At 38.3% G+C, this 11,381-nt stretch overlaps 1 long non-coding RNA gene across 1 annotated transcript; it reads right to left on the bottom strand.

Moving 5' to 3' along the window:
* Window positions 1-279: 279 nt before the first annotated feature.
* LOC125901012 (uncharacterized) lies at window positions 280-3,618 on the bottom strand. Its single transcript, XR_007450923.1, has 3 exons — window positions 3,598-3,618; window positions 897-922; window positions 280-439 (listed from the first exon to the last, which is right to left on the bottom strand). It is a non-coding gene; the product is annotated as an uncharacterized LOC125901012 (long non-coding RNA).
* Window positions 3,619-11,381: the final 7,763 nt, after the last annotated feature.

Genomic DNA, 11,381 nt, shown 5'->3' on the forward strand with positions numbered 1-11,381 from the left:
TTTGATCATCTACAGTCTTGGGCACGTTATGTTCAAAATGTAATATATTACATATCACTAATTACCTGAAAGGAATAAGCAACTTTACAATATTACTCATGTGTGGAGTAATAAATTACTTATTACACTACTTTTGCATAACTTTGACCAAAATGAGCTCAGAAGAACTAATGTTCATTTTAAATGGATGAGGGTCATGTTGTTTCACAGCAGGTAATCAAAGCACAGAAGCTCCAGTTTATTACAGTTCATTATAAATCCAGTGCTGCACAGGTCTGACCCATTCATGCACTCACATGCAGTGGTTACTACTTTGTATTAAAATGAAAAAATATGATAAAGAACCATTAAATAGCCAAGACCTTTTAAATTTGGACACAGGGAGGGTCAGGCAGGGCTGGCTGGTGGCCCACTTGCAGAATTGGAGCAGTGTGGATGACTGTGAATGAATGAAAAATGAAAACAATAAACAGTTTTTAGGTGGTAACGCACTCCATGACATTGTAAATGTAATAATATTAGCTACCTGAAATTCTGTTGGTAATGAGTTTAATGAGTTATATTGCTTCATTACTGCTAAAACATAGTATATAACTGTAACACGTTACCCCCAACACTATTCATCTACTACTATATAAATCAACATCAATGAGGAATGGTTAATTTTACACATGAATAGCTAAATTGTTTTGCTGCTTGTTGCACTCAACAGTGAATCACTGAGTGTGGGTTAGCATAACTGAGACAGACACTGTAACCCTGATTGCTGCCCTGCTATCTAGGCAGAAAAACAGGGAGTTTCTGAAGTCTATGGATGATATGTGTGTTGTGTTTTTTACAACTCAAGTCTCATTTGTGTAGTTTTGGTCATTGATCAGTAATAACACCATACTCACATAATCAGGCCAATAATTGATGAGATCTGTGAACAACACAACTTACTCAGAGCAGAAATAATAGAACTAATAATAGAACACTAATTTTTCACTCCACAAAGTGTAATCAGGAGAAAAGCTCAGACTCAATTTTCCAACTGTGAAACCTTAAAAATGTGTTTTAAAAATGTTTCCACTTCTATCTATAAGATTCCAGCTGATGAAAACTATTTCTGAATTTTATTATCCTCACCCTTCAAGGTAAGATTGCCAAGTCAATTTTACAGGCTAAGAAGAATATGTAGTTCTGACAAAGTGAAGTCACGTCACAAAGGAATATCCAGGGGCATGTCTCCGTGAGGCGCTCCCAGGCCAGCCGGGTGATGTAGTCCCTCCAGTGTGTCCTGGGGTGGCCCAGAGGTCTCCTCCCGGTTGGACATGCCCAAAACACCTCCCAAGGGAAGCGTCCGGGAGGCATCCTTACCAGATGCCCGAACCACCTCAACTGGCTCCTCTCGATGTGGAGGAGCAGCGGCTCTACTCCGAGTCCCTCCCGGATGTCCGAGCTCCTCACCCTATCCCTAAGGCTGAGCCCAGCCACCCTGCGGAGGAAACTCATTTTGGCTGCTTGTACTCACGATCTCGTTCTTTTGGTCACTACCCAGAGCTCGTGATCATAGGTGAGGGTTGGAACGTAGATTGACCGGTAAATCGAGAGCTTCGCTTTCTGGCTAAGCTCCCTCTTCACCACAATTGACCGGTTAAGCGCCCGCATCACTGCTGATGCCGCCCCAATCCGCCTGTCAATCTCCCGCTCCATCCTACCCTCACTCGTGAACAAGATCCCGAGATACTTAAACTCCTCCACCTAAGTCAGGACCTCCCCCCTGACCTGGAGCGGGCAATCCAGCCTTTTCCGGCTGAGGACCATGGCCTCGGACTTGGAGGTGCTGATTCTCATCCCAGCTGCTTCACACTTGGCTGCGAACCGTCCCAGCGAGAGCTGGAGGTCACTGTTCGATGGAGCTAGGAGAACCACGTCATCCGCAAAGAGCAGGGACGAGATGACGAGAGAAAGTGGTGAGAGATAAAGGCATACTGTAAATGAGAAAACTATTCATCATGACCCAAAGTTTGTGATGGGAGTAAATTAACTCATCTAATTTGCATATTGTGGTGTCACTAGGCGGTGGCCATATTGGATTTCATAAATCTCAGTAAAACAGCATTTTGAACATATTTACACAGTAGATTCATTTTGTTTTGTGCTGTTTTTGTCATCTCATCCTCAAAATAAAGGAACAGGAATCTGATGCCCAGTGGTCCTCAGTCTCAGACTTTTCTACAAGCCCCATGCACGAATGAAGTGACGATGAAGCTTTCATCTCAGGGACAGTGACATAATATCAGTCTTTGAATCTGGATTTTGGTTTTATCTGTACTCTGGATAAGAACTGATTAGCTTTTCTGTTGGTTTTATTTGTGATAATGGTAAATAAATCAGCGGGTTTGGCATTTGTGAGATCTGTGTCTCCACTAGAGGCTGACATTTTTTCGGGAGTCCCGCGGGTCACGTGATTCCCATGGGATTCCCACGGCATGGTAATCCGTTTCACTATTGATCACGTGATTGGGACGGGATGGGAAAAAAAGTCAAGGGGAGCGGGCGGGACTGGGAATCATAATAACAATAGTCAAGTTTTATATACAAAAATGCAGTTCCACAATGAATAAATGCTATTTCCTTATTTTTAATATAAAGCTGGTCGATCTGTTGTCTTGTTTTATCCATTTTTATTCTCTCCTGTCAGGTGGATGGCTGCAACCAACCAGCAACCAGCCACCTGACCAACGCGTGATGTATACGGATGTTGACACACGGTGTAACAACCCTCTAAAATGGAGTCGGAGGAGGTAGGGAAAGCAGCATTACAGATTAAAGTCAAGAAAAATGATTCGCGCATCACATTGACGGAGCTTTCGGACAAGTCTGAAGTCCTGAAGAAATTTTTAAGAGTCGAGACTGACGGTGTTAAGTCTTCCTACGCAGCTTGTAAGACATGTAAATTACTAGTAAAATATACTCAGGGAGTCACTCAGGGACGAGTGACCTTCAGAGGCACAACTGTAAACCTGGCGGCGAAAGGCAGCCCACAATCACCTCTTTTGTGCGGCGTAAAGTGCCAGCAGCGGTGAAGACTCGACTAACTCTTTTGCTTTTGTAGAGGGACAAGGCTTTGCCAGTGTTGCTCAGGAGCTACTTAACATTGGCGCTCAGTATGGAAGCAGTGTCGACGTTGGAGATGTTCTGCCAAGTGCACGGACAGTTTCTCGCCATGTTGAAGATGAGTATGAAAAGGCAAAGAAACATGTTAAAGAGGAGCTCCAGCAGGTAGGCCTCTGAGTACTTACACTGGCTTGACCTACTATAGCTAAATGTAGAACATATTACACAATATTTATCACTATCTTTCGTGTCTGCATTTAACTTAAACATAAGTTTACATAATACATACATACATACATACATCACAGCATTTTTTTTTATTCTTCTTTAAAAAAATTGCTTCATCTGTCCATCCATTGTAAGATTGTGTGAGGCTTCAAATAACAATTAACATAATACTCAATATTCCTTTAGTGCCCAGACTGCGCTGTAACCACTGACCTTTGGGCAGAAGAGAGGACAAACACACACTACATCACAATTACAGTCCATTACCTTCTTGATTGGACAATGGTGAACCAGGTCCTGGCCCCAGGGGAGATTCTGGGTGTCAAAACCCATGACAACATCAGAAGGACCGTGGAGTCAATCCTTCAGGGAACATTATGTCTCTCCTGCTGTGCTATGTATGATGTATGCATACAGTATACATACTTGTTACACTATATTTATTTTTATTGTCCTACTAATATAGTATGGGGTGCCGTTTGTAAAGTGTCTCACGCTGAAAATAACATCAACATTTTGCCACATTTAGCTTCAAACAATGTTTAAAAAAGTATTGTTATTTTTTTAACGTCACCTTTTACCACATTTACAGCAATATTTGTTAACTTAGAAATATATTAAATAGTTAAATCTAAATATTAAATGTGGCACCTAAATGTTAAATATTAAATCTAAATCTAAATGCTAAATCTAAATGTTAAATCTAAATATTAAATCTAAATCTAAATCTAAATGTTAAATCTAAATGCTAAATATAAATATAAATATAAATGTTAAATCTAAATATTAAATCTAAATCTAAATCTAAATGTTAAATCTAAATGTTTTGGGTGAAACTAAATATTTAGCTAATATGCAATTCACACTGCCGGTCACCGGAAGTACCAAAATAAAAGCTCGAGATGGTCAGACTGTTTATAGAATCAAATAACGAATTAAAACCAACTTATCGGGGGAAATGGACACTTGAACATACATTAGCGTGATAATAACTACCTAAAATAACAAGAAACGTGTTTGGAGAAATTTTATTTGATGTGTACTTTGAGTTGTTAGTGTCCCTTCTGAGGGAATCACCTTGTTGTTTACAAATACTTCCGGGTAGAAAACCAGCGGAGTTTAGCAACATATATATATGCACATCTCACGTTTTTCACGTCACTGTATCACCGTTTAGACTAATCTGGTGTTTGTAAAGCCTATAAACACTATAACTGAACAAACATTACTATCACGGTCTGATATTAATAACATGGTTATCGTAGATTAGCGGGGCTAACTGTTAGCTGTTAGCCACGTTAGCGGTGTCTGTAATGACTCACTAACTCTAAACAGTCCGTGAAGAAAATATTTTTTCCAGCGGATGTCTTAGTTACAACATGATTGAGCTAACTGGAGTAGTTTAATGTCGTGTCCGACAATGGGAGACATTTAACAGATGACGTCCTGATAGCTTTGCTGCTGCGGCCACTGGTGCTTTCTAGACATCGTGATTTCCCAAAACTGAATAAATACCACACATCGCAACACAAAACTGCTTTGCTAGCTCAATCATGTTGTAACTAAGATATCCGCTGGAAAAAATATTTTTTTCACGGACCACTTAAGAGTTAATGAGTCATTACAGACACTGCTAACGGGGCTAAGAGCTAATGGTTGTTAGCTTAGTTTAGGTTGTTAATCCTCGAAGGGACACTAACAACTCAAAGTACACGTCAAATAAAATTTCTCCAAACACGCTTTCTTGTTATTTTAGGTAGTTATTATCACGCTAATGTATGTTCAAGTGTCCATTTCCGATAAGTTGGTTTTAATTCGTTATTTGATTCTATAAACAGTCTGACCATCTCGAGCTTTTATTTTGGTACTTCCGGTGACCGGCAGTGTGAATTTGCATATTAGCTAAATATTTAGTTTCACCCAAAACATTTAGATTTAACATTTAGATTTAGATTTAGATTTAATATTTAGATTTAACATTTATATTTATATTTAGCATTTAGATTTAACATTTAGATTTAGATTTAGATTTAGCATTTAGATTTAGATTTAATATTTAGATTTAACATTTAACATTTAGGTGCCACATTTAATATTTAGATTTAACTATTTAATATATTTCTAAGTTAACAAATATTGCTGTAAATGTGGTAAAAGGTGACGTTAAAAAAATAACAATACTTTTTTAAACATTGTTTGAAGCTAAATGTGGCAAAATGTTGATGTTATTTTCAGCGTGAGACACTTTACAAACGGCACCCCATAATATAGTACTATGTTTTTAAGTGCTCTGACTTCTGGATAAGGCACTTTATAAGTAAAAGCAAATTACTGTTAATCATTATTATGTTTTAAAATTGTTATATTTGGGTTCCTAATCTTTCATGTTTGTACTGTCTTTTTTTTAACCTAACATATAGGAATTTGGCGTCTTGAACAAGGACATTGTCTTTGTAACAGACAATGGTTCAAATGTGGTGGCAGCATTTAAGAACTACACCAGACTTTCCTGTGCCGGCCATAATATAAACCTGATCTTAAAGCACATCTTCGACCACTTGGATGAGCAGAACCCCCAGGACAGCATCATCATCAACCTGTTCAGGGATGCAAAGACCCTTGTCACACACTTCAAAAGAACGGGGTAAGATATTTTAGTTCTATCATGCCTGCCTGATAAGGCTTCTTAAATAATTTCAAAATAGAATAAATAAAATCAAGATGACAAACTGCTGTAATTAATAAATTTTTATAAACAAACATTTAATATTTCAAAAATCTCAGCCAACAAGTTGAAAGTTTTATCACTTTGTTCTACTTTACTGAGTGTGCACTGTCTCCTCCTTGAATTTCAGATTACAAAAGGCACTGGACAGATCACTGAAGCAAGCAGTGGAGACAAGGTGGAACACCAGACTTGCAATGCTTCAATCGGTGAGAGAGGCTCTGCAGTCCGGTAAGCTGCACGAGGTCCTGCTTCACTGAAACGAGCTCCGGAATGTCAACAACCTTGATCCAGACCTAAAAAGTAGTTGAAACTAGCTCCACCTCCAGCAGCTACAACAGTAACAAGCTGCTCTAACACTGATGCTTCAGTATTAATAATCTGATGATGTCATGTATAATAATACCAGTCAGAGGAACCAAACACTGCTTCTACTGCAATACTTTAACTACATTTTTCTCTCGCAGAACTGGTTCTTGTGACGTGTTGTCTGACCACATCAGAAATCAAATCTGTTTATCATTCTGAACAGCATCAAGGTGGAGTGAATGTTAAAATAATTAGGCAATAAACATCAAAACACAACATTAGTTATCATATTTGTGTTTATATTCAACTAAGGTAGGTATTGTGTGATATGTGATGTACTATAGATATATATTTTTACTGTAACTGGGAGCAGGATGAGACGGGAGTCATTCTTGTGGGATTGGGACGGGACAGGATTTTTTTTTTTCCTTTTCCATGGGATTGGGACGGGATGGGATTATTTTTGTGGGAGTGGGATGGGACGGGACTCAAAATCCACTCCCGTGTCACCCTCTAGTCTCCACGATAGCCAGCAGTCCCTTATCCACCTGTGATCCACTTCCTCATTTCTCATGTAAACCCAGCCATCATCATCACTGTTTACGGCCCTGCTTTTACCACCCCTGCTGCCTCCAACACGTCCCCTCCTCATCTAATTTCTGCCACCTCGACCATGGTGAGGTAAAGTCTGGTTAATATCGATGTCATGTGCTGCTTTGTGTGGACTGTCATGGTGCATGCGATGCATAGACGTGCGGACGCACTGTCACTTTGTCACTCGGCGACCAATTGTCATCAGAGCGTAAATATTTCCCGTCAGAATCAGAATCGGCAAGTAACTGACTAAGTAGGCTACTTCATCGACAGTGAAAAATTCCTTCAGGCATTTTGTGTGTTTTTGCTGTATTTTGCTCTTTATCTGCTGGCCCTCACACCGCTCTCTCTGACTCCATTCACCTGCTGTGTTCACTCCGCTCCCTACGCTGTTCCCCTCCCTCTGTGTTTCAAACTCTTTTTTCTCAAAATTTTTGAATAGAAATACACCCACAAATGACGTCAGGATTGAAGCTGAACATGTTCGCCACCTAGGGGTACAAAGTAGTAACAAGATTTGGCAGTATTTGGAGCTATGGTCTGTTTTATTCAGCAATGCTGTTTGTCACAATATTGCCACTTTGGCGCTTAGAGGATTAAATGCAGACATGACGGGCAGAATCTCCATTTTTAACAGCATCTAAACATCATATATCAGTGTTAGCTGTCTGTCATGTGCTATTACAGCCTTTACTACTGATACTACTGTTGATACTTTCAGGATTATGAATGTTGAATACATATTGTAACATATTCTGAATACATACAATATTCACTGTAATGAATTTCACTGTAAAATAACAGTAAAATACTGGCAGCAGGGACGCCAGTATTTTAGTTATTTTACAGTCCATCTACTGTAATTTTTAACAGTATATTACCAGATTTTGGATTACAGTATATGACCGTAGGATAATGGTGGGTGTTGTGGTTAATTTACAGCACATCTACCGTGATTTATCTAACAGTATAATACCGTTTTTTGGATTACAGTACATGATGGGAGGATAACTGGGTTATGGTAATTTTACAGTGCATCTACCATAATTTAATTAACAGTATATTACCGTATTTTGGATTACAGTACATGACAGTAGGATAACTGTGGGTTATGGTAATTTTACAGTGTATGCCAGTGTGTTCTAAAATCTGCCATTTTTGCATTTAATTCGTAAAAATCCTCACCAATTTAAAAAAAAAATATGCAGGGCTTCTCAAATTCCCAGCTACCTCATATTCATGGCCAGTCAACATCCACAAGTCCTACAATAAACACACAGCTTGACTTTTCTAGTATTTTACTAAGGTCTTGCCTTCTAGTGCTTATACCTTGAGTGGATCAGAAACGCATTCAGCAACAACACGTATTCACCACTGTTCACCTGCCTGTGCTCAACTGAAGAAAAGTAGCAGGTGAAGCGAGCGGAGTACACGGAGGACTAGAGTAGCACAGAGTGGACAGTACAACGAGCGCTCACTCTGACCCTGTTTTCAAGAACCAAGAACCACAACTGACAGAGCAGAGCACTCACTCTAACACCGTTTCCCAGAAACGACAGCACAGAGCTCTCACTTTTAACTTATTTAACTGATAACTTATTTAACTTAATAACTTAACTTTAAAGCACAGTAACGTTTTCTATTTTCTAATAAATTTTCTACCAGACTGTCTGAGCCGTGTCTGCCTCAGTTTCTATCATCAACATAGGGTTTCTATGCATGCTGGCTCAATGAAGAGACATAATCATAACTGAATTGATTATATTTGATTTTGTTATTGCCAATCATTCCGGAACACTGACCTTGAATAAAAATCAGATGCAGACCTTTAAGTAATAAGTTTGAGAACCCTTGGTATAAAACACAAGAGAATATACATTCCATAACATTGCTGTAATTTATTACAAAGTTCTCATTTGTACAGCAGACTTTGTAAGATTAATAACATTTAGAACATTTGTATTACAAAAATGACAAGGTATTGCATTACCACATTTGGAAGAAACTGTCTCCAATAAAATCATTAGTGACAGGCTTTACTGAACTCATGAGCATAGCCTCAGACGCTAAATTAAAATAGCATCAAGAACAGTGTAACACTGCATTATAATACCATCTAGAACAGTGTAACAGAACAGTCCAGCTTGAAAACAAGTCTTTTGCATGTGAACAATAAAAGTGAATGTGGAGAAAGAGAAGTGGGGAGAAAGAAAGAGCGAACAGTGAGAGTACTTGACTGCAGCATTTGGCTGGTATCCTCAGTCACTGATGACGAGAGCCTGTAAAACAAAACAAAACAAAACAAAAAAAAAAGAGCAACACAGTGTCTCTGGTAAAATATAAAAATGTGAAAGACTAATGGAGGGAGAGAAAGAAACATAAGAATGAGGGGAGAGAAATGGGCCAGAGCAATAAACTGTTCAAGGGAGAGAGAAAATGGTTAAAGACAGGACAACAAGTGCAAAGAAGAGAGAACAGCGAGCGACAGAAAGGAGAGAGGGTGGTTAGTTGGCTGTTATAGTTTAGGGAGGGAGGTTATCTCATAAGTGGGCTCATAAGTCAGTAGAGTTGCATGTTGTTGGAATGTTAAGAAGGGCTAGTGGGAGGAATGGAGTCAAGCAGAACCTAGAAACATATAAATTTTCAGAAGACAAATTGTGTGCTTGCTTCCAATTTGAAAAAGTAGATAGTTTTAAGCATTTTAAGCAGTACTTGATGATAACTTGAACCATTAGTTGAACAAGCTGATGCAGTACTTCGTGTATTTTAAAAAGTTTAAAGAGCAGACAAAACAATGCGCTCATTTGAAATCTGGCAAGACCTCATGCATGCATGTAGTCAGAGCGGTTCAGACGCTACAGTCATTTTAATTTGGGTATGCCATTTTAGGCGTTTTTGCTACAAAATGGGGGTGGAGTGCAAGAGGTTAATAGACTGGCCTGTATTTGTAAGTTAAATTAATAAATGATAAGATAATGACACATAAACTTTGCAAAAAAACTAACTTTATGAAGGTCAGCAACACCTATGGCTAATTGAGCTCAAGCTAGCAACAGAGCTTGCTTCGCTTAGCCCTATTTAGCAACCTGAACCAATGAAACAGACCTAATGAAACATCTGAAATGTCAAGTTCAGTAATCATGCAGACAAAACAACAGTGGACACTACCAATTTCGGGAGATAAGCATAACTTTACTTTACCTGCTCTGTTGAACTCCGCATGGACTTCTCTGGCTGGAATGATGACGAAGCTATGCTCTCCAAAGTCAAGTTCAGGAATAGCTAATTAGGTTAGCCTACATCTTGTCACTCAAAAATGAGTAGTTTGAGGAGTTTGATCAATAAAGAAGTGCTATCATCAAAATAGAAACATAAGACCGCAATCATCAGTAAGATTCTGATGGATAGTGACTGGACTTGAGAAGGGATGTTAGCACATGTCTCCACTGCTTGACATAAAATACTGTATTATGCTGTTAAATTACAGTTTCTTATTGTTAACTGAACATTAACTGTTAATTTACATGTAAGCATGAATATTTAACAGTAGTTTACAATTATTATAAAATACAGTAAAATACTGCTGTAATCCACCGTAAATTTACAGTAATTCATTACAAATACTGTTTAATGCTGTTAAATTACAGTTATCTACTGTTATTGTTAATTGAGCGATTTAACTGTTAATTTTTAATTTACATGTGAGGGATGAATATTTAACAGTATTTTACAGTTATTATAAAATACAGTAGGATACTGTTGTAAATCCACCGTAAATACACAGCAATTCGTTACAGTGTACACACAATGCTCAGTAACTGTAGTACATGTAGTATGCAGCACTTGTACATCTTTTGATGGATCACTACTTCTACATACCTACAGTTACAGGAACCATTCAAACATCAAAACGTTCACCTCTGCAAGGATTTTTCGATGTTTGTGGCGATATGTTTAATATTTCTGCACTTTCAGCATTTTCTTTCATTTCAGCATTCTACCACTACTAAGTGTTACTGCTTCAACTATTTTTGTACATTTTCTGATTATTTACTACTTTTGCATAGCCTACCTTTAGCTACAGCAACCATTCAAATGTCAAAACGTTCAGTTCTTGAAGGACATTCATACTTTATTTTTTTCTACTTTTTATGCTATTTAAAGTCTGCACTACTGCTACTACTACTGCTAACTCTACATCTATTTGTAGTAGTACTGCTTCTCCTACAGTACTTCTCCTGTACATGTTTTGATTAATCATTACTTCTACATACTTTCAGCTACAGAAACCATTCAAATGTCAAAACGTTCAGCTCTGTGAGGATTTTCAGATGTTTGTGGCAATTTATTTGATATTTCTGCACTTTCTGCATTTTCAGCCACGGTCTTGAATTCATTTCAGCATTCAGTATCCACACGCATG

The sequence above is a fragment of the Epinephelus fuscoguttatus genome, linkage group LG14, assembly GCF_011397635.1.
Source record: "Epinephelus fuscoguttatus linkage group LG14, E.fuscoguttatus.final_Chr_v1".
Taxonomy (NCBI): Eukaryota; Metazoa; Chordata; class Actinopteri; order Perciformes; family Serranidae; genus Epinephelus; species Epinephelus fuscoguttatus.